General features: G+C 33.0%; 1 pseudogene; it reads left to right on the plus strand.

Moving 5' to 3' along the window:
• Nucleotides 1-15,011: 15,011 nt before the first annotated feature.
• LOC127721089 (galanin receptor 2b-like) lies at nucleotides 15,012-24,559 on the plus strand (annotated as a pseudogene).
• Nucleotides 24,560-24,836: the final 277 nt, after the last annotated feature.

Consider the following 24,836-nt stretch of genomic DNA (forward strand, 5'->3'; position numbering starts at 1 on the left):
ATTTTTTAGAATGCATGGAACTTAACCATGACACTTTTCGTTAGAACCTTTGCAATCGCATAGCGCAAGTGCGAGGGAAACCCCATGATGAAAGCAAAGGTACAAAATGGGAAATAAAATAGTACTGTAAATTTAGAAATTATTGCGAGGTTTTTATTAATGCGAATAACGCGAATACTTGAGTAGCGCAATAATAAAAACTCGCATTCTGATATCAGATACATATATCTGTATGTAGCTTTTCAAAATTCAAAGACACCTTATTCAGCGGTGCTGTTATCGACGAAATTAAAACAAATGTTTATATTGTTATGAAGCCTCTTCAAAATTCTATTGCCGTTTTACGGGACGAAAGCATCATCAAAAGGTGTAAAGAACATACATGTCATTCTAAATTATCACCTGTAATTAAGATCATAATTTTTGAGGTAATACAACATATACATCCAACAGTTCAATTTTTAAGTGATGATGAAATTGGCAACGTTATTTGGTGTAAAATAAGCAACAGATTTTTGGAAATAACAGCAGATGTTCACATGCAACAGGCATTTCTTAAGAAGACCGGGAAAAATATGGCTATAAAGAGAACATCGCGCAGAATATTCCATCAGCTTCAAATATATCGTTTCAACCGGGTGATTCAGGCACTTGTATATATATGTCCTTAGTCCAGTTCAGGTTTGTATAGGAATAGCCATTGCTGACCATCAAAACGGAGGGTGTATGACAGTTGTTGTCCATTCGTTTGATGTGTTTGTGCTTTTGATTTTGCCATTTGATTAGGGACTTTCCGTTTTGGATTTTCCTCGGAGTTCAGTATTTTTGTGATTTAACCTTTTACTACTCCTATAATGGACATACTAAACATTTCAAAACCGACTACATTTGAAGTTTAATGGATTCATACATTTGTGTTTATACCCAAGTTACATATTTTAACAAGACAGTATAATTCCTTTTTAATAATAGGTCAAAAATAAATTCTGAAAAGGGGTAAAAATCGGTTGAAATATTTATATATTTTTTCTAGTTGTGACTTTATCGATATGTCAAAGAAGACAAACGCATGTGCTTAATACTAAAAGAAAAAATGGTTTATAAACTTCATCTCTTTTAGTTTTTTTAATACATTATATAACCTTTTCCCTCCCTATCTTTTTTCTAACGGAGGCAATACAATCACTTCTATACAAACCTGTTTTTGTCAGTACTTCAATATTATAAAGGAGGAATCTGCTCTGATCATTTTGTATACTGCTGTCATGAATATGTATATGTTAAATTAAAAAAAAAAAAAACACGGCACATCTTTCTTGTGGATCGCTCTAATTACGGAAACATTCCTTTGGATGTTACATCATGCGTAATGTATCAAATGGGTATGATCTTGAAATTGTGTTTGCTTGATTGTTTAAATGTGCACATAACGCCTTTGAAGATGAGTTCAAATCCCGATGTGGCAAGTTATCTACGACTCTGATCTTAACTGACAAGCTTCCTCCATAAAAAAATAATTGTCGCCATGATATAGTCGAGTTCAATGATTGATTGATTGATGCTGTTTGCATTACGCTAGGTTACATCCAGTTACAACTATTGCATGCATTTTGAGAACGAGAACTATTTAACAAGAAATGTATAGTAACATTGGTACCGTATATTTTATAATATACAAAAGGTAGGGATGAAATGGGGGATTGACCGTGATGATGGGAGGATAATTTCGAATGCCATTGGAAAATGAGAGCACATTAAATAGGGACAGATAAGTAGACTTACAACAGGTCACGTATAGACACCTAAAAGAGAGTTGATAGTGTACAGATGGCAATGAACTCAATCTACATAAGGTATCAGATTTACCGTCCCCATTCAAACCAGATTTGGTGGTGAAATTAAACATTTAGCATAGCCGAACGGACGCCTCACTGTGGCAAGGGTCGAAGGAAGTTCATGTTGCTATACCACAGTCAACCTTGGGGAACCAATGTCGGTAAAAATGTCATTTAACACAAATAACAAACTGCCGACCTGTTACACAATCATCAGGAACGTATACATCTACAATGTCGAGTTTCCAAAGGAACGTTTAAGAGTTAACACATTCTCTGTTAAATTTTTAAAAGAGTACAACAACATGTTGTGATTTGTAAGCAAAGTCCTAAAAAAAGTAAATTTTACCAATGATAAATATACTCACAATATATTCCAAGCTTTAGATTGTGTACGCGCGTTTCGTCTTAAAAAGATTTCATAGAGACGCTCGATTCTAAAATATGAAAAAAGCCCATATAAAGTACAAAGTTGAAGAGCAATGAGGACACAAAAAAAAAAATTCCGAAAGGTTTTGACAAATACGGGTATGGTGATCTATTATTGGTGTAGAAAATTCTAATTATTTCGGCAATTCAAAGTTTTGTAAACAGCTTATAATTTTGACCATATCTATGATAACTCATACCAACACAGCAGTGTTTTCTACTGCACTGTTAATACCATATGGGAGGAAACCTTCATCGGCAATGTTGTCATTTTGTGGATTGACAACGAAATGACCAATAGACCTTAACATATAGACCCTGAAACGGTGAATTTCTAACATATATTTCAAAGATGTGTTGGATTCATATTATGGGTATAGTCGAACACTTTAAATCAATAAAAATATTTCGAATCAGATATTCACATTTCCTTCATAGTTCTAACTACGGGTAAACCTCATTCAAATGACCATAGTTTTGCCTATTTGGAATTTTCATCGTTACCTGAAGAGGAATCAAGAAAATTGATCTCTCTCTTTTACTTTTTCGTATGGTTTAGTTCTTCTATCACGTAGTGTTGTAATTTTAGCGATATTTTTTTCAACATTGACATATAAGTGGGAGGTTTGGCTAGCCAAAAAACCAGGTTCAACCCACCATTTTTCTTAAAATGTCCTGTACCAAGTCAGGAATATTGCAGTTGTTATGAAATAGTTCGTTTCTATGTATGTATGCGTTTGTTTTTGTTGCACTTCCGTTTTTTTGTTGTTCAGTTGTTTTCCTCTTATAGTTGATGTGTTTCCTTCGGTTTGAGTTTGTAACCTGGATTTGTTTTCTCTCAATCGATTTATAACTTTTGAACAGTGGTATACTACTGTTGCCTTAATTTAGTGCCTTTTCTGACGTAAACGAATTTTATGGATTTATCTTCATCATGATTGCTCAAAACCGAATATTTGAAAGCCATTGATGTATGAAAACCGAGACTGTTAAAGCGCTTTATGTATAAACAGGACCCAAAAATGTGAATTTAAGTCAAGTTTGCCTGAGGGAGTTGAAACCTAAGTTCCTTCATAATTATGAGATTTATAAAAGAACAAATTTAGAACAGTTTGTTATAAAGAATGTCAATACCGAAACACTGAGTACTGAACTTATGACCCCCCCCCCCCACCCCCCGGGACAGTAAGGCAACATCTGTTTCCCGAAGCAAAGTATCTCGAATTGATTAAGAAGATAAATTTAAAAAAAAAACCTAGGTAATCGCACGCACTTCAAAATGATCGATTTCCGTGCGTCCACATGGAAAACATTTACATAATGTACATTTTATAAACATTTGTTTTTGAATAATGCACCCGATATTTTTAAATTTAATTATTGTGAAATAATATGTCGAAAAAAAAACATTCTACTACCGAACTCCAAGAAAAAATTCGAACGGAAAGTCACTTATAAAATGGGTAAATGAAAAACTCAAACACATCAAACGAATGGAAAACAACTGTCATATTCCTGACTAGCTGTAGGCCTTTTCTTATGTAGAAAATGGTGCAATAAACCTGGTTGTATAGATAGCTAAACCTTTCATTTGTATGACAGTCGCATAAAATTCAGTGATATCTGAAAGTGCATTCAATTGGATGATTGATGTTTGGATAGTACAACAGTAGGTGGAACGTTATAAAAAGAAAAGAGAAAAAAGGTAGATGCACAATAATTATTACACATACTTATACACAAATGCACATTTAAGGCGGGTGCCAAATGTGGGGCAGGATCTGCTTACTCTTCTGGAGCACCTAAGATTGCTCCCGGTTTTTGGTGGGGTTCGAGTTGCGCAGTCTTTAGTTTCGTATGTTTTTTGCGTTCTGTTGTTTGTCTTCTGATCTTTTTCTTTCTTTTTTTGCCATGACCTTGTCAGTTTATGTTCGAATTGTTAGTTTGAATGTCCTTTTGGTATCTTTTGTTTCTCATCTCCGATACCTGAAACATATTCTGGTTGCAATACCTATCATGAAATAAAAAAATCTCGAACACAAAACTACTATAATCAATACAAACACTGCAAAATCGATGATTGCATGTCAACAAACTAAAAAGGATTCTAATTTCGGTAATTTGGTTTTCCTGTTTACAAATATTTAACAATATCAAAACAGTTTCCATATGGCATTAACATCATTGTAATATAAAATTAGAAGAATTTATTTAGTTTTTTTGTTATTTTATTAAACATTTCTCAAAACAAACAGATACACATAATAGTTGACAAAAGAAAATATTATCTGCTGAAAATTTTGTTAACTATAAACATAGTTTTTCATGGTTTGTAATCAGCAAACCTTATTAGTTTAAATTAAAAGAACGAATCAACAAATATATGCTTAATATTTAGAAAGAATGAAGAAGCAACCATTGTCCTTCACATTCCGCTATATAAATGATACCCTCTCACTAAATAATTCAATTTTTTTGAGACCATGTTGAACGCATTTGTCAAATCAAATTTGAAATGAAAGAAACAACGTGTACAGTTAAGTGGGCCTCACATCTTGACTTACATTGTGACTTGGATGGAGAGTTGTCTCTTTGGCACTCATACCACATCTTCTTATTTATATTTACATCTAGAAATTGACAATGAGTGTCGGTTGAGAAAACAAAACGTTACGACACAAGGTTATTTCAGCTTCCAAATTGTGAACTTTCCATTTCAATGAAGCAACGTTCCAGCTCATAATCCAAGTGATCCAAGTGGTGAAGTTGAAACTATTCTTTTAAATATTTTGCAAACGTCATCATGCGTTAATTGACCGTTATGGAATATCTGTTCCTCAGATAACGGCAGAAATGTTCCAATTTTTGTAACCACAATCATGTCCTTTTTTCTTTTGATGTGATCTACCGAATATAACTTATCACCGGGTTTTTACTTACATGATCAACACAACGAGTACCACACGTGGAGCAGAATCTGCGAACTCTTCTGGAGCACCTGAGATCACCCTCGGATTTTGTTGAGGTTCCTGCTGTTCAGTTTTTAGTATATTTACGTTGTGTGTTGATACTGTTGTTTGTCTTTGGACTAGTAATGTATTTTAAACTTTTTGATTGGATTTGATATATGTTTTTGTTTTGCATAACTTTCTTTAATAATATAGAGCGTCCTGTGTACACAATTGTAATCCTGGTATGCGTACAGAATTTTAATCGTGTTATCTATGATGAGTTTTTTTACTAATAATACATACTGTGAAAGTACTTTCATTCGTGGAGTACCAATTTACGAGGTTTTCGTGGAAGGCTTTATCCACGAATTTAAGTGCCCAACAAAATATAACAACTGTTGTCCAAATCAAGACATGGAAAGATCCCCTGTAGGTTTGACTACATGAATACGGGCATATAATCTAGAGAAAACATTGAATATCAGCAAACGAGATATGAACTATATACATGCATTGGCGTGGCACCAGTGTAGCATGTAAAACTTTCAGACAGGATTTTAATCTTTAAATAACCATAGTTGTACGACTTTTAACCTAATAATTCTCACGAAAATCAGACTTCCGGTGAAGATAAATGATGATGATGAGGTGTTCATTTTATCTCCTCATAATTTTCTCACGAAAAATAATATTAATTTCATATTGGGCTTGTTTTTTTGTCTTTGATTAGTATTATTTCATAATTGGTTAATATTGTGTTAATTAGTGTCACCACTTCTTATTACACGTGTTCAACAATTAAAATGTTAACTTTGCAATTTCCTTCAATGAGACAATTTGTATTCAGAGATGAATCAGCTTATTTCTGAAAGCAATTCTTTTATTTAAAGATTTGATGAATGTTGTCAGAAATGAAAGACGAACATGTTAGGGACAATGAACACCATATGATTATTTTCAAGAATCTTCGTTTCTGATGGGTTCAAATTCTTCACCCGATTTTTTCTTCTTCAGAAAACTGAAATCCACGAATATAAGGACCCACGAACATGTAACTTTAGTTCAATCCACGAAAATTGATACCCACGAATAAAAATAATTTCAAAGTATATGAATACCCAGAATTATGAAAAAAGGGACTCATTTCCATTTCGGATTTTTCAAAACATATTTTTGGAACTGTGTACAATTAACGTCGCTTTTTATCATATTCCTGTCATATCACTGTGTATTATTATCAGTGACATGATAACATTTACGATGGTTCATTTGGTGCCCAAATGCTACTTTCCCCTGTGTAACCTCTTTTTTTAAAACCTTACAATTTTTAGTTGTCTTTGATATATTTTGTTGACTTATTTGTTTCACACGTAACCGTTTATTTTGCATTTGCTAGAGGCATAAGGGGATGCTTGAGATATCACAAAACATGTTTAACCCCGCCACGTTTTTGTCCCTGTCCCAAGTCAGGAACCTCTGTCCTTTGTTAGGCTTGTATGTTTTTTTTATTTTAATTAATTTTAGTATGACGTCCATTTTCTCATAACTAGTATACATGTTTTTTAGGGGCCAGCAAAAGCCCGCCTTCTGGTGCGGGATTTTCTCGCTGTTTTGAAGACCCATTGGAGGCATTGGGCTGTTTCCTGCTCTTTGGTTGGGTTATTGTCAATTTTACTGTTTGATTTTGCATTTCATGAAGATTTGACATTGGAAAACTAAAAATTTAGAAATTAGTGTTATTTGAACACCAATAAAGCCGTTGCAATATCTGTTATATGCAAGTAATGTTTTATAATCAATAGTTTGATACTTTCATGCTTTTATGTAATTTAAATATTAACAATTTTGAGCTATATAAATGTGTAACACAACAAATCAACGAATCCAATGTATAACTGTTCATCTAAACTGTGATAATCAGCGTCTTATATGATTGATTTGAGATGACAGTTTTAATACTTCGAGTTGTTTCTTACAAGGGAATTATCAAATCATTAGATTAGAAATCGATAGAAAATATCAATGTTATTATAAATGTCATATACTTAGTAGCGTACTTGCAAAAACAACCCTTCTACACAGATACAAAATACATATTTGCGAACAAATACTTAAATTTTCCTCTCATGGTGAAAGACTCATTCGTGTGTTCCCTTTTGGAAACTTCAAGGAAAGCCAACTGCTTTTGAAGATAAAGGAGGATAATTAATGAGGTAAATCTGAATAGTGAATTCAATTGGATGATTGATGTTTGGATAGTACAACTGTTACAGTAGATGGATCGTAATAGAAAGAAAAGAAAAAAAGGTAAAATTTAATTAATCATTTTTTGTGAGATGCACAATAATTATTACACATACTTATACACTTATGCACATTTTAGGCGGGTGCCACATGTGGGGCAGGATCTACTTACCCTTCCGGAGCTCAGTCTTTAGTTTTCTATGTTTTATGTGTTCTGTTGTTTGTTTTCTGATCTTTTCCATTTTATTTTTTGCCATGGTGTTGTCAGTTTATGTTCGACTTATTAGTTTGAATGTCCTTTTGGTATCTTTCGATTCTCATCTCAGATACCTGAAACATATTCCAGTTGCAATACCTATCATCAAATTAAAAAAATCGAAATCGAAATCATTATAATCAATACAAACACTGCAAAATCGATGATTGAATGTCAACAAACTAATGGTTATAGTTCAAATCATACACCTTTTTAAAGATTTTTGATGATTTACAGCTGTACATATTTTATAGACATCTGCTTGATATTAAAGAATGTTGATGTCATTTTGGTTATTTGCATCACAAAGTCTTATTTTGTAACAAATATTTAAAAGTTGGATCAGGATTATGCGTGTTATTTTGGTTCTAATTAAATGATTAATTATGAATCATTGCTCACAATATCAATATATTCCACAGTCGACTTCACTGTTACCTGTTTCAAGGGCGGTTGTGCGTCAAGCAGGAACGCATTCCCCATATATATACATGTCAACTTTTGTGTTTTCCTATTTATACAAATTAAACGGAAGCTATGTAATTTTGTGGTTTAAAATGGATTATACAGCATGCAAGCTGGTAATCTCAAATATCGATTTTTGCAATTATGCTTTTTATACTAAAATGTGACAGCCAAATTTGTACTAAAATGAACAACACGACGGACGCCGCATTTGGATCAAGATCATTTACACAGTCTTTCAGAGCTTCTGAAGCCGGTTTAAGTGTCATACGTTGCTCAAGTGTTAAGTTTTCTATGTTGTTTTTTGTAGACTGTTTTTTGTCTTTTGGTCGTTAAATTTTTCCAATATTGTTGTCAGTTTGATGTTTTCCCTTTATTGTTGTCAGTTTGTCCTTGACTAAATGGGTTAACTATCCTCCTGGTATATGTCGCCTTTTTAACTGTTTATAAAACTTAAAATTTTTCGAACTACTAAGGATTTTCTACCACAGGAATAGATTACCATAGCTGTATTTGACAAATCCTTCAGAAGTTTTGGTCCTCAATGATCTTCAATTTGAACAGCGGTATACTACTGTTGCCTTTGTTCATACCATATTTTGCCGCCTGTTATCCTTTTTTGATTCGAGGTGTCACTGAAAAGTCTTTTGTATTTTAATCCTGGTTTTGGTAATGAGTTTATTATACTAATATTAAATTTGTCAAGGACTTGTTAAATGATACGCTTTTAAATGACGTTAAGAATATTGCAATAAATACATTTACAATTGAATATTTACAGAAGCAATAACATGTTAAACAAATGAGCAGAAATAATGCGTATGACCATACAAGATAATGAATCATATCACTAGTAAAACCCCTAAACTAAATGGGACAGAGATATCAAACATTGCTTGATTGATTGATGTTTAACGCCAGCTTTCAGCACTATTGTGCTATTTCTTGGCGGTCAGTTTTTTTTGGTGGAGGAAGCCGGAGTGCCCGATGAGAACCACCGACCTCTGGTAGTCAATTAAGTTTGAAGTCGCGTGTACCTGTCATATGCGGGATTCGAGCTCACAACCTCGGTGTTAACAGGTTGTTGATACAGTAGATCGACTACTTATTCCAGGCAGCTACTGATGCCCTGGGATATTAAGTATTAAACACATTATCTATTGATTTAACAAAAAGTATTGTACACAAAGACATTATAGGACACAGTGGGATATTTTTGGAGATTTAAATGCCCTCTAAAAGTTAGTAATGGAGACACAATTTAATGGCAAGACAGTCATCTATCATAATTTTTCTATAAATTTGATCAAAGATATAAGAAATAAAAGGCTTATAATTTGGTACAGAACACGTTTTTGCATTTAATGTACACAAGATTCATCAGTGTCGCTCTACACTGCTTGAAGACCAAATCAAATACGAAGTTGAAAGCATGTACAAACAAGACATGACAAACAAGACATGACAAACATATATCGCAATCAGTCGGAAAGCAAAACGCAAGGCTTGCATTCATACGGCTTACTCGATTTGAACCGACTAATTCATACATGTTCATGATTTAACTTCGATGTAAATTTTTCTTTAAAAATGGTATTAAAAATAATTTTAATGTAAAAGACAAAGTCATATGGAGATTCTTGTAAATTCATCGAAAATGCATGATAGTTTTTATTCATCAAATTGTTAAAGCTTAAAAAGGAAGTTTGTCAGTAAAATTCCAAAATTTGTTAATCTTATTAGTAATTAAAATGACATTATAAGGGAGATTGTAATGATTTTCAAGAAATATAGGATAGTTTAAAAATGGTTTTATCAAAAACGAACATAGACATGATAGAGCGCCTTCCAAATTCTTATTGCTTGAGTGATATTACTGTGTAAATATCACGATTTTGTCTAACGTAGTCATTTTGTTGAATATTCTGTAATTATATGGGTGTATAATCAACGAAAAAGGTATATAAAAAACCACAATGTAGGGTGTAATTACATTCAACAACAAGAATGTGGTATGATTGCAAATGAGACAAATATCCAACAGTGTGCAAATGACGCGGATTTAAAGAAATGTAGGTCACGGCTTTCAACAAGGAGCAAAACCAATACTGAAAATCAGCTGTGAAAAGTCCCGATTTGATACAATGGGTAACAATTCAATTGCCAATGATAAATCAAATTGAAAATCAGTTGAAAAGGCACTTTCAATATGAAGCTAAAGGCGCACAGTTAAGATTAAAACAAAACTCGATAGAAAAAGGCCAAAAAAATACATCCTGCTTTTTAGAATTAGAAAAAAAAAATGAACAAACTAAAAAAATACGGCAAAAACTTTCTTATCTTTAAGATTAATTAAGAAATGAATAATCTGAAACCACATAAAATTATTATCGAGTTACCAGAATTTTATAAAGATATTGTAAAATGTGGATATTTAAAGGTGGAGGACAAACAAAATCGCCTATTAATTTTAGAGAAATGCGCAATTAAATAATATGGGAAAATAAAAAAAAAAAAAAAAAAAAAAAAAAATAAAAAATAAACCAGTAATGATGTTTAGCCAGATCCAAAGTAATATAATCTTTATTGATGAACTAATTAACGAAAACGTTCAAATCGATGAAAAGACAATACTGGTAAAATAAACACCCTCTATTTTTTCTTGGCCTGTCAAAGACTGAACTTTTATATGATATCATTGTCTGTCCATTGGACCACTACACTCGTTAACACATGAATGTTTTAAAGTGTTCAATACCGTTAAGGTGAGACCAACACAACACTATAGCAATCCGACCAGACGATATTAACTGCCTACTATGATTAGAACTTACAGATTGCAATTCTGTAAATATAGACAATGGAACTCCCTTTGCGGCTAAAACTGTGCCGATTTTACTGTAAAGTTTCGTGAAAAAATATATCCCAGAACGGAAAGTTGAAATGCAGTACTATGTTATTCAAAGATCAAAAAACAGGGCTGTGCGGCATATTTTTAACATTTATATGCCCCGAACTTCTAAGAGTTTAAACTTGTACTAAAGTTCTATACTACCCCTACCTCCATTTTTGGACCTCCTAAAAATTAAATTTTAGGCGCTACCTATACAAACATTTACTCAAATAGAAAACTCTTGAAAAACACTTTTTCTCACATCAATACTTATTTATCAGATTTATAGCCTTAAAGAAATCACTGCATATACTCTAACTTTTCTTTTACAGTACATGTTATACCCCCACCCCTGTTTCAATGTTTTAATCAATTTGAAAACAAGATTTTAATTATTGTCAACTTACCCTATGTGCATGTTTTCTGACATGAAATATCTAGAACTTGTTTGAAACTATTCTTATAACAAATTAAAAGCATTTCAGAATACTATAAAAAGTAAAATCACAAAAATACTGAACTCGGAGGAAAATTCATAAAGGAAAGTCCCCAATCAAATGGCAAAATAAAAAAAACCCCAAACACATCAAACGAATGGATAACAACTGTCATATTCCTGACTTGGTACAGGCATTTTCTTATGTAGAAAATGGTGGATTGAACCTGGCTTTATAGCTAGCTAAACCTCTCACTTGTATGACAGTCGCATCAAATTCCATTATATTGACAACGATGCGTGAACAATCAAACAGACACAATAGGTAAAAATGTCAAAAATAGGGGTACAGCAGTCAACATTGTGTTATCATCTTAATCACTATAAAAACAAACAAATGTAACGAAGAAGCACAAGAAGGCATACATCAAATTTAACATTTAAATGTAAAGTTTAGTAGTTAATCATTCCATCATTCAAGATTATATAAAGTATCCAATCCTGCCTTAGTCTCCAGTACACATTTTACTGTATGCCTATTTGTCAATTAAAGTTAACATTTTCTACCTCAAATGGTCAGTGTAGAAATGTTGTCACAACAATATCATCTCTTACCATATATCTAACATAATTAAGCTAATATATGAACTAGAAGTGCTTAAACAAAGCCATATTTTCAAAAGTTGTATGTATGAAGTTACCAGTCTAATGAATGACTTCACTAAAAGTTTTATAGAACTGACTGCTAACATCTGTTTTTGCATAATTTCAAAGCACAGTAATTGTTTTCTATACAAAAGACTTTAAAATAATAAAATCATAGCATTTACAGGTTAAATTATCTGTTTTGTGACCCAAGGGGTTGGCATTTTTCTGGGTTTTTTTGCCACTGGGGCCTCACATCTGCTAAATTATTCTGCTTTTTCTGTGAATATGGAATATTAAGTACATTTTTAGGATGGAACACACTATTGTTAGTTTTATTGAGGTATTTTTGTATTTATAGCTTGTATATTTTTATGCCGCGGTCACAAAAAGCAATTCAAGTGTTACGGCTTACTTTTGGGTTATCGACAGAACAAAACACCCCAAAAACAATATTCAGGAAGGATCTATGACTTTCAATGACTGCGAACAGTAAATATCAGCACTTCTTAACAATTCAAATTACTAATATGCATACACTTAGAATTTATTTTGAATTCAGGCCTTTAAGTAAACTATGCATACTGTAAACTGTGAATTTATGCTGAGTCATCATAGTTAAGGCCCAGGATTTTCTCAATCTTCATGAAATATTCATAAAACTTTGTATTTGAGTTAATTTCATTTAAATTTCTGAGATAAACCAGATGTGGTGAAATTCTATATGTTCACTTTTTTCACCCTATATAGATTGCAATTCTGAAAATATAGACAATGCAATTTCCCCTAGCAACCCCCTTTGCGGCTAAAACTGTGCCAAATTATAAAATTATATCCCATAACGGAAAGTTGATATGAACTACTATTTTATTCAAAGGTCAAAATATAGGGCTGTGCGACATATTTTCAACATTTATATGCCCTGAACTTCTAAAAGTTTAAACTTATACTAAAATTCTATACTACCCTTACCGCCATATTTGGACCTCCTAAGAATTAAATTTTAGGCGCTACCATGTTTTTCTATACTGGTAACATTTCCAAGTTATGTCTCTATGAGATGAAACACAGAGATCATATCTGGGAACCAGTACGTTAACAAATTAACATATCTATGAATATTATATATCTCCCCAAAAGAGGCGTGGCTTGTGAACAGCTGTATGTATACAGTGCAACCTAAAACGTGAGTCTTAATTATTGTGTATAAAAAAGTTTACAAAGTGAGCCTTACATCTTGTTTTTAGAAAAAGCACAAAGTGAGTCTTATAAACAGGAAAATGTGGTATGAGTGCCAGTAAGACAACCCTCCATCCATTAAAAACCTACCAAGGTTATGATAAGATTGATATCATCATAATGTCGGTCTTCGAACTTATATCCAAAGACTAGTCTGTTAGGGGTATTTTCTCAACAAAAAAAGTTTTCTATTATTTCATTCCAGGAGTCTTTTACAAATTCACAATCGTTGAAAAAAAAAGATAATTATCTGTGCTTTACATAAAGCACATACTGAGTCTTTTTTTTTCTATTTGTCTATTTGATAAGATTATCTTGGTTCGGTAATATATAGCTAAATAATTTCGATTTATAGACTTTAAGTTTGTGTATGCATTGTTTGTAAAGGATAAGACTGTCTACCTTGTAATGGTTGTGCGTCTAATAATCTCTGCCATTTCGTTATTCCAATGTAAGGAGTTAATTTCTTTTTTTTATATAAAACATTGATAGACGGTTGTATTGTCAAGATGTGATCATTTAATTTCTGTTTTATTCATCTTATTGACTTTTCGTTAATATTAACGCGGGTTTTAACAGAGATATTTGTTTTTAGGATATCTACCAAACTTCTTGGCATAACTGTTTTTAGTATTGATAATTCGGCTATCCAGTTGTGTTTTATGTCTAACTCTCGCATTACCTGTTCTTTTAGAGACCGCCCAAAAGAAAACAGCTGTCATGTTTTAAAAGTTACAAATATTAACCGATTGCTTTAAGTTATGAACTTGTTTTCTTTTTTCAATTACATTATGTAAAGAAAAAAATTGTTGAATAACTCATTAAAATAACATTGTTTTTAATGCAGTTAGATAAAGAAAAAAAAAACGTTTCGATCTTAACATTAACGGTACCAATTTTTTTAACTAGCAAGGTAATGCGTTGGTACAGTAGCTTTCTAAAACTGTATTTAAAACAAGTCATAACCACTATGATTTAAACGATAGCAATATATCAAAGTGTTTGGCATTCACTTTAATAAACTCAATTGAAGTAACTGAAAAAATGATAGTTCCAACAATACATATCTAAAAATTTCAATTAGACATGTTGAAATACATCAGGGTATGTCAAGAAAACTATTGTGAAACGCTAATGCATATACTACGGTTGTGCATCTGAAACCTAAACGATGGAAATTAATTGCCCCTTTAAGATTAAGAATTACAAAAACCTTGCTATACACACTGCCATTTTTGCAAACCATGTTTCCTAGAGAAGACGCAAACAAGGATATGAAAATGCAGCATATAAACATTGGTTTATAAAATTCAGCATATAAATATTGGCCTGAGAGATATTCGGATTATGCTAATCAAAGGTAGTTTCAGGTCTTGTCTTGCAAAAAACGGCTAATGATTCAAATATTATAGAATTAGTCACACATAAAATATGGTTATCTAGAGTAAATTACAAACGTCTAAAACCAAATTATTTTCTAAGGAAATGTTTTCATGTTTTCAGGAAACACCAACAGCAATTACAAATGACAATATCCACAAACCTAACATTACGTTCTTATGCATCGAGATTTAACGAGACTTCACTAGAAACACCATGGCCATCATATTACGTACTAATGTGTTTTACATGGGGTTTAATTGTAATTGTTGGAACGATAGGAAATGGGCTAGTCATCTTCATTAAATTACGTTATGGGGAGCGTTCAGTGCCAAACGTTTACATGATAAAATCTGGCTTTTACTGATTTAATGTTCATACTATTTGTGGTCTCTTTTACATTGCTGCAAACGGTAATGCCAAGCTGGATTTTTGAAAACCTCATCTGTAAGCTCGCAAACTATCTATTATATGTGAGTAAATTATTTCATTTGAATCTATTTTCACCTGCCTGTTTCACAAAAATGTTTCACGTGTGTATAACCAAAATCTTCTACACAAAATTATTGTTTGAAAAATTTATAGTATTGTCATGTCAACTTCATATTTGTGTTATACACAATGTGAATGAAAACTTGCAACCATCATCTATATGGTTGGTTCTTACTTTTTTCTTGGCCTGTCGAAGACTGAACTTTTATATTATAACGTTGTCTGTCCATTAGACCACTACGCTAGTTAAAACAGGTATGTTTTAAAGAAACACAACATAATATCTATACAATGAAACAATGAACACTAAGTACACCTTTAGTTCATTGATTTCCTGATTAACATTTCCAGACTTATGGAACAAAAAGGCAATAAGATACGTCTTAAGATCACATTCTGGAATCTAAAATGTCGATTTTGATAATTGTAAGACCAGTCCTTCCAATGTTGTTCGACTTTAATTCTAAAAAAGGCAATGATTCATATGTCCGATTTTCTTTACAACATGTAATTTGTTTTATTAAAAATATATATCTCAAATCCGTTATAAAGCTACAAATCTCTAATCGTCTTTAATAAGATAATTGCTCATATGTTTGACAAAATCTAAAGTAGTTTTAATGAATCTAGGCAAAGTTGACCTTAAATGGATTTGCCTATTTCTAGGTCCTTTGGTCATGTAGCTCTTTATACAAATAAGGAGATGTGGTAAGATTGCCAATAAGACAACTATCTACCTAAGTTCAAATGAAGTGGGTGTAAGCAATTATAGGCAACCGTACAGCCTTCAACATTGAAAAAACCTATACCGTATAGTCGGCTATAAAAGGCCCTGACATGAAAAATATGAATCAATTCAATTGAGAAGAATAACGGTCTAATTTATAACAAACAATTTACGGAAAATAAATATGACAGACAAGAACCAACGACAACACCTGAACTATAGGCTCCTGACTTGAGACAGACACATAAAGAATGTGGCGGGGTTTAACATGTTTGTGAGCACTCAACCCTCCCTTAACCCGGACAGAGGTGTAAGAGCACAACATAAGAACAAACTATAAAAATCAGATGAAAAAGGCTTAACTCATCAGATCGATACAAAGCAGAAAAAATCAAACAAAAATACTCACCAGACGTGGCAGGGTATTTATCCATCCCTCATCCCTAACAACAAAACAGAGTACTCGCAGCTTGTACAAAGCCAATAACAACTAATAAAAAAAAATCATGTATCTACAAGACAGATTGTAGTACCGTAAAAGTACATATATGTATAACAATAGTATTTAGTATGGATTTAATTTACTGATACCAAAATCAATATTTATACCAAGAAAATAATATTCAAAGAATTAATTACAGTGTTGAATTGGTAGCCTTTTAGAATAAGTTTAATTAAAGTATTGATAAGTTTACACGGATCGTATCTTAATTTCCGAGCTCGGTTAGCAATATCACCATAAAATTTAGGGAGTGCTATTCCGTTTGAAAGCATATTTACCTTTCTCATTTGAGAAAAAAGGCTTTATATAAGTTGCAGCAAATAAATTTGCAATCAAATTTATCAAACGACCTTTTGATTAAATAGGAAAACTTTTATTTGATAAGATTGTGTTGAAGTGTAGTATAAAGAGTGGAAAAGTCAAAACTGTCAACCAAATCAAAAGGACCATCAAAAGCACGTGATTTATCTAAAATAATCAATGATTTTTTTACACCCCAGAAATGGTAATTTCTACTAGTTTCATATGTTTTATTACAAAAATGTATGTTAAGTTCTTTATTAGCACAGAAAATTCAGAAGTAGAACACTTACACGAGGCCGAGATGAAACGATATTGTACGTTTTTTTTGTAGTTTAGGTAACCAATACATTGTGGGGACCTTCAAATTTTCAGAGGAAGCACTAAGCTGAGCTGTTTCGGCCTTTAACTGTTTCGGTTCTTATGCATCCTTGGCTTTCAAATATTTGGCTTTGAGCGTTCCAGACGAAGGTAAATTCGGAAAAGCACTCCAGGAGGCATGAAATGTATAACATGTAATAATAAATAATAAAGAACTTAACATACATTTTTTTAAATAATATTAGAATTCTACGCATGACTGTGTTGATCATGTGTATTTAGTATCAATTAGTGAATGTAAATGCCTGTAAACTGTGCACTCTCACTGATAGGTGGACGGGCGTAACATTATCTTCTTGTTGTAGCTGTTCGTTTGAATTTATAGTCGCATCTCTTTGTGTATGTCTGGCAATGAAGTAACAAGTTTCCTTGAAAATCGCGTGTAAAAGATGTTTAATATTTTTCTACAAACTTGTTTCATTATCAGTTATTCTAAATGCATGTCCATGTAGTCTACATTTTCGGAACCACGAGTAATATATATTCATTTAAATCTGGTTATTGAAAGGAATTAAATGACAGTAGCTGGTTTCAGAAAATATTTACTTATTACGCCATCCTTATACGGAGATAAACACACTTTAGACCTTGCTGCAATAAAATGTCCGACTTACATCAGCCTGTTCATGTATCAGTAAACTAAAAATAATTTGTAAAGGCTTAAATGATTTAATTATTTTGTACCATTTCAGGGGCCAAAATAATGGCTCCTATATTTTGCAGACGAAACGCGCGTCTAGCGTACACATCGATAATAGATATTAAAGTACCAAAGTTCATAATATCTGTTTTTCATAGGTTACTCTGTATGCCACTTGTTTGACATTATCAGCTCTGACAGTAGACCGTTATCACGCCATTGTTTATCCTGTCAATTCCATGAAGTGGAGGACAATAAGGAAAGCTGCAGCAACTAGCATCGTAGTATGGACAGGTAAGGAATGGTTTTGAAATCTAGATACATTTATTAAATATAGATAAAAGAGACATTAGAGAGGCATTAATACCATTCATTAAGGGACATTCAAACTCACAAGTCGAAAATAAACTGAGAACGCAAGGGCAAAAAAGAAAAGGACCAAAAAAACAACCAACAAAAAACAACAAACAACAATACACAAAACACACCAAAAATTGGGGGATCTCAGGTGCTCCGGAAAGGTAAGGAGATCCTGCACCACATGTGGCATCCGTCGTGATACTTATGTAAGTTCAAACCTGGTGATAAGTCTTAATTGGTAGGTCACATTCGGGGAAATCTGTTTCAAACTGTGTGTTTGTAACTTGCGAATATAGATTTATACATGCACGTGTAATAAGGAGTTCAGACATAATTGCATAATTATAATAATAATTTTGTATTTCTTCATTTCGACTTTTTTTGTAATATTTCCCTTTCTAACATCTCTTTTTAGCTCACCTGTCCCGAATGACCAAGTGAGCTTTTTTCATCACTTGTTGTCCGTCGTCCGTTGTCGTCGTCGTCGTTAACTTTTGACATTTTGAACTTCTTCTATAGAACCACTGAATGGAATGAAATCAAACATGGCATGAATGTTCCTTATGAGGTGTTGACCAAGGGTTGTTACTTTGTAGCCGATCAATCATCCAAGATGGCCGCCAGCGGGGGACTTCGTTTAACATAGGACCCTATGGACAATACATACAAATGTCTTCTTTTAGAGAACCACTGAATAGAATGAAAGCAAACATTGCATGAATGTTCCTTATGAGGTGCTGATCAAGCGTTTTTACTTTGAAGCTGATCCATCATCCAAGATGACTGCCAGCGGTGGACATCCTTTAACATGGGACCCTAAGAACAATACATACAAATGTCTTCTTTTAGAGAACCACGAAATGGAATGAAATAAAATATGGCATGAATGTTCCTTATGAGGTGTTGACTAAGTGTTGTAACTTTGTAAGCGATCAATCATCCAAGATGGCTGCCAGAGGGGAACTTCTTTTAACATAGGACCCTATGGACAATACATACACATGTCCTCTCTAAGAGAACCACTGCATGGAATGAAACCAAACATGGCATGAATGTTCCTTATGAAATGCTGACCAAATGTTGTTACTTTAAAGCCAATCCATCATTCAAGATGGCCACCAGAGAGGGACTTAGTTAAACATAGAACCCTATGGAAAATACATACAAATGTCTTCTTTTAGAGAACCACTAAATAGAATGAAATAAAACATGGCATGAATGTTCCTTATGAAGTGCTGACCAAGTGTTGAAACTTTGTAGGCGATTCATCATCCAAGATGGCCGCCAGCGGGGGACTTCGTTTAACATATGACCCTATGTACAATACATACAAATGTCTTCATTTAGAGAACCAATGAATGGAATGAAACCAAACATGACATGAATATTCCTTATAAGGTGCTGGCCAAGTGTTGTACTTTGTAGCCAATCAATCATCCAAGATGGCTGCCAGCGGGGAACTTAGTTAAACTTAGGGTACCCTATGTAAAAGACATACAAAAGTCTTCTTTTGAAGAACCACTGAATGGAATGAAAACCAAACATGGCATGAATGTTCCTTATGAGGTGTTGACCAAGTGTTGTTACTTTATAGCAAATCCATCAACCAAGATGGCTGCCAATAGGGAACTTAGTTTAACAAAGGACCCTATGGGAAATATATACAAATGTCTTCTTCTAGAAAACCGCTTAATTGATTGAAACCAAACATGGTATGAATGTTTCTTTTGAGGTGCTGACCAAGTGTTGTTACTTTGTAGCCGAACTTATATCTAAGATTGCTGCCAGCAGGGGTAGTAAATTTAACATTCGACCCTATGGGAAATACATACAAATGTTTTCTTCTAGAGAACCACTGAATAGAATGAGATCAAACATGGCATGAATGTTCCTAACGAGGTGCTGATCAAATGTTGTTACTTTGTAGCCGAACTAACATCCAAGATGGCTGCCAGCAGTGGACTTAGTCTAACATAAGACCCTATGGGAAATACATACAAATGCTTCTTCTAGAGGAACACTGAATGGAATTAAACCAAACATGGCATAAATTTTCCTTATGAGGTGCTTGAAGTGTTGCTACTTTGTTGCCGAATTACCGTTCAAGATGGCCACCAGGATTTTTATTAAATTACGGGGCCAATATTAAACCAAATTTGGCCTCAATCATTATTAGGGTATCTGTTATGTTTTTAATCTATTTTTACATGACTTCCATAACCAAAGTAAAATCAGGTGAGCGACACAGGCTATTGAGAGGCTCTATTTTTTTTTTGTAGTATCTGGATTGATAAGCTGCCCATACCTCATTTTTACTAACACATACGTATCTGGATACGAAAATAACACATCAACGTTATGCCGAGCGCAATGGCCATCAGAGCGATTTGGTAAAGCCTTTACCTTAACAGTTATTTTGACAACATTTGTTCTGCCTTTTACAACAGTTTGTTATTCCTTCATTTAACATGCTTTATGGCGGAAACCTAATAAGCATATTGCTTCGTCAGAGGTAAGTATTTTACGATATGTAATTGTTTTCTGTCAAATGGTATGAAACATAAAAAATTTTTATACGTTAACAATATTGAACACATATATAGTAAAAGGTTTTCATCATCAACACCATATGATAGAAAAACATGCTTTATTTACTAGTAGTATTTGGCTTTGAATTATTGTTTATTAATTTCGAGTTCTCATAGATCGGTACTTTGTGTCGTTTGTCGTTTTTTTAGTTGTCTGTGTGCTTCGCGCCATTAAATCAACTTCCTTTAGTCTTTGCTGGCTAGTTATGTAATCAAAAATCATAGCACTTCTCCTTATCTTTATATTAGCTTGATATGATAGCAACCTTGATGTTTGATCGAATATTTGTTCAATGATGTTAAATTAGTACATTGCTGATCAAAAACTAGTCATTTAATAAATAAACGAATTTGTAAACTTGATACTGTACTCGATTGAAAGACAGTTACAAAGTATTCAAAACGACATGTTGTATAAACACAATTGAGACTTATAAGCCAACGACAACAACAACCGGGTTCTTTGTTTATGTTACTTATCATATGAGTATGTGTCTGGTTATTACGGACTGGACCATATGAGTGTTAAGACCAAATATTTGGAGAAACTTTTACAAATGATTTATGCTCATGTATTCTTCGTGTTCTGTGAAGCAAAAAAGGAAAACAAACAAGCTTAGACACAGATCTATTTTATAGTTTTTCCCGTGCAATAGCGCGCTTTTGAATTAAAAATAAATTGATGGAAAGATAAATTTTCTGTTCATTTTTTAAAATTAATAAGTCATGTAACACTATTAAAATTAAATAGATCACTATTTAATTTTCAGAAACTCTTTTTGATGTAAACATATGTTATGTTCAATATATATTGTTCGAGCAGTTTATACTTTTTATAAACCGGTTGGTATACTGTTCAGTGTTCAAACTAGAAGCCGATAACTATGTGTATATCAGGCTTGTGAAGATTGCTTAAAATGTCTTTTTCTATCATATCTTTACACCAAGTAAAGTAGTTTCTCACCTTCGTAATAATAATAAAATTACCATCATATGAAACAAATAGATGGAGATGGGTGGCTGCTTTCCGTCCAGCGGCAAATTAAGTACTTGTTCAGGACGATTTGAAACAAACAAGTTATGCTTCGTTATTGTTTGTCCTTTCATAAGCTTTGGAAACTCAACATATACCCAAAATTACAATGAGAAAATCCAGAATAATGATATAAGTCTTTTCTATGTTCATTTTGGAATTTCCACCAATGACGAAGACAAGAAGACAAAAAGTAAAATAACAAAAATACCGAACTCCAAGTAAAATTCAAAACGGAAAGTCCCTTTGGCAAAAATCAAAAGCTGAAACACATCAAATGAATGGAAAACAACTGTCATATTCCTGAAATGGAACAGGCATTACCGACTTTGTTATTTTTATTGCCTATGTGTTCCTTTATTCATATGAGGCTTACTTCATACAAGACCTGCTTAGAAATAATAAAAATAATTTAGCATTGTCCTTTAATTTAAAGTTCCACTATAAAATGCTGTCCTCCTACTAAATAATTCAAAGTTTGGTGATTATGTCGAACGCATCTATCCAACCGAACTTTACATAAAAGATAAAACAGAAACATCTAATTCTGCCTCATATCTTGACTTACATCTAGAATTTGAAAATGAGGATCGGTTGAGAACAAAACTGTATGACATAAGAGGTGATATCAGCTTCAAATACCAAATTTTGTCTGTCCATAGAAGGTTGCTGCTTACAAGGAAGCTTTTAAACCAAGATATATAAATGGAAAAGTTAAAATCATACCTTAAGAAAATATTACGGACATTACGGAGTTGTTTGACCGTACGGAATATTTGGTTCACGGATTACGACGGATATGTTCTAATTTTAGTAACAGCAATCCTCTTTTCCCGAATGTGACCTACCTAATTAGACTATTTACCGGATTTGTAATAACATAAGCAACACGACGGGTGCCACATGTGGAGCAGGATCTGCTTACCCTTCCGGGGCATCTGAGATCACCCACAGTTTTTGATGGGGTTCGTGTAGCTTAGTCTTTAGCTTTCTATGTTGTGTCTTCTGTACTATTATCTGTCTGTTTGTCTTTTTATTTTTAGCCATGGCGCTGTCAGTTTACTTTCTTCAATCTATGAGTTTGATTGTCCCTCTGGTATCTTTCATCCCTCTTTTATGGGATCGTGTTGGTCTTTTTTTTTTAGTTGTACATGTTGTATTTGTTAACTTGTGTTTGTCTTTTGATCGTTTTTTGTTTTTTTTACATGGCATTGTCAGTTTGTTTTTGACTTGTGAGTTTCAATGGCCTTTGGTATTTTTCGCCTATCGACGATGGATGCAATTTATTTTCTCATTTGGTAGTTTTTCGTTGGACTATTAAAACCTATGCGCTAAAGTGAAATCAATGATGATGCAATACAAAATGGCTACAAAATCCAGGGGGTGAACTCAGGCGCTCTGGGTGCCATTTATAGCTGTTCAATACTATTCAACCAGTGCATGTGACACAACCTAATGCTGATAAGTGAATGTTACTGTCTTTTTCATTGTAAGGTAGAATTAGTTGTATTCTGTTTTGTTTTGTCACAATAAGATCATGATGATCGAACGTTAATCTACAAAAAAAAAAAAAAAAACACCTTGCGCACAATAACGCACAAAAAAACAATGATTTCCTACTTTGGTAATACGACGAAGGGATAAAGATTCGAAAAGTACATTATCAGTACCTTATGATTACATGATTATATGATTCTGTGAGAGCAATAAAAAAGCATGAGTCAAAAGAAGACACAATAGGTATGAAAAAATACAAAAAAAAAAAAGTAATCCATACGCAGCAACACAGGTAAACTACAGATTGATCAACAAAAACCCGACCTCAAACATATTAATAAACTCATATGTCCCAGAGGGGCTAGCAATGCATGCTCCATTAGTAAGACTAAACCTAGGAATGTCACTTATTGTCATAGATCTTATTCACCTGAGAGCATTTGCGGCATTGATCAAAATGTTAACATGAACCTTATATATAAAGAAAAAACAAAGTTATCAAGAACATACTGCACTATATTTCTACTTCTGCTTTATTTCAGAGGGGAAACATTGTAAATCGAATTGATACAGATAACACAGAAAGGAAAGTTCGATCAAATAAGCGAGTGACAAGAATGGTAGCTATTGTTTTTGTGTTATTTATTATATGTTGGTTACCGATTCATATTATTGCTATTTGCTTAAAATTTGATTCCAATTTTTCTCGAACAGACACAACAATTGTTATCAAATTGTTGGCCAATACACTTTCATATGCTAAGTCATTTGTGAATACATTCGTGTATGCTTTTGTTCACGAAGGTTTCAAAAATGCCATACGGCAGAAATTATCGAAATTCTGTGATATTTGCAGTTTCCGACTACAGTCACAGGAACCGAATACAGATATAGAAAAGGGAGAACTAATTATAGAAGGGAACCATTCCAATAACCTTGTACCACTCACGAATTTAAACTCGATTTGAAAGAAACGTCATTCTCATTGATTAAAAAAAATATGAATAAGTTCAGATGCATATGCAATGCGTTGATACGAGACATCTTGCTAATATTTAGTCAGTCAGTATATTTATCTGATCAACCTTTATGTTTTCAATAATATCGATATTGTTTTGGCTTTTAAAAATACAAATGTTGCATTTCTCTGTATTATATTACAATATTGAATAGTGTTATGTATTAAATGAAAATAAATATCAAAGTACATTTTTGGTGTTCTTGTAAACGATTCTTGATACTAAATTCTAGTATACTACAACTTAACGTGGCAAATAACAAAATCAATGCTTTCGATGACCAGTATTGATTCCCCTTATGCGTAACGCTTGGAGTCATTTTCCGTTATGAATAACGCTTTGAGTCGATTTACTTCATCAGAAATGCTTGGAGCCAATTTACCCTACTTGGAATGCTTGAAGCTAATTTCCTTTGTAAGTGATGCTTGGAGGCAATTTTCTATCAGGAACGCTTGGTACTAATTTCTCTATCAGGAATGTTTGGAACAGATTTCCCTTACAAGGAACCTTCGTTTCTGTATTGT

The sequence above is a fragment of the Mytilus californianus genome, unplaced genomic scaffold, assembly GCF_021869535.1.
Source record: "Mytilus californianus isolate M0D057914Y unplaced genomic scaffold, xbMytCali1.0.p SCAF_12, whole genome shotgun sequence".
In the NCBI taxonomy this organism is placed as follows: Eukaryota; Metazoa; Mollusca; class Bivalvia; order Mytilida; family Mytilidae; genus Mytilus; species Mytilus californianus.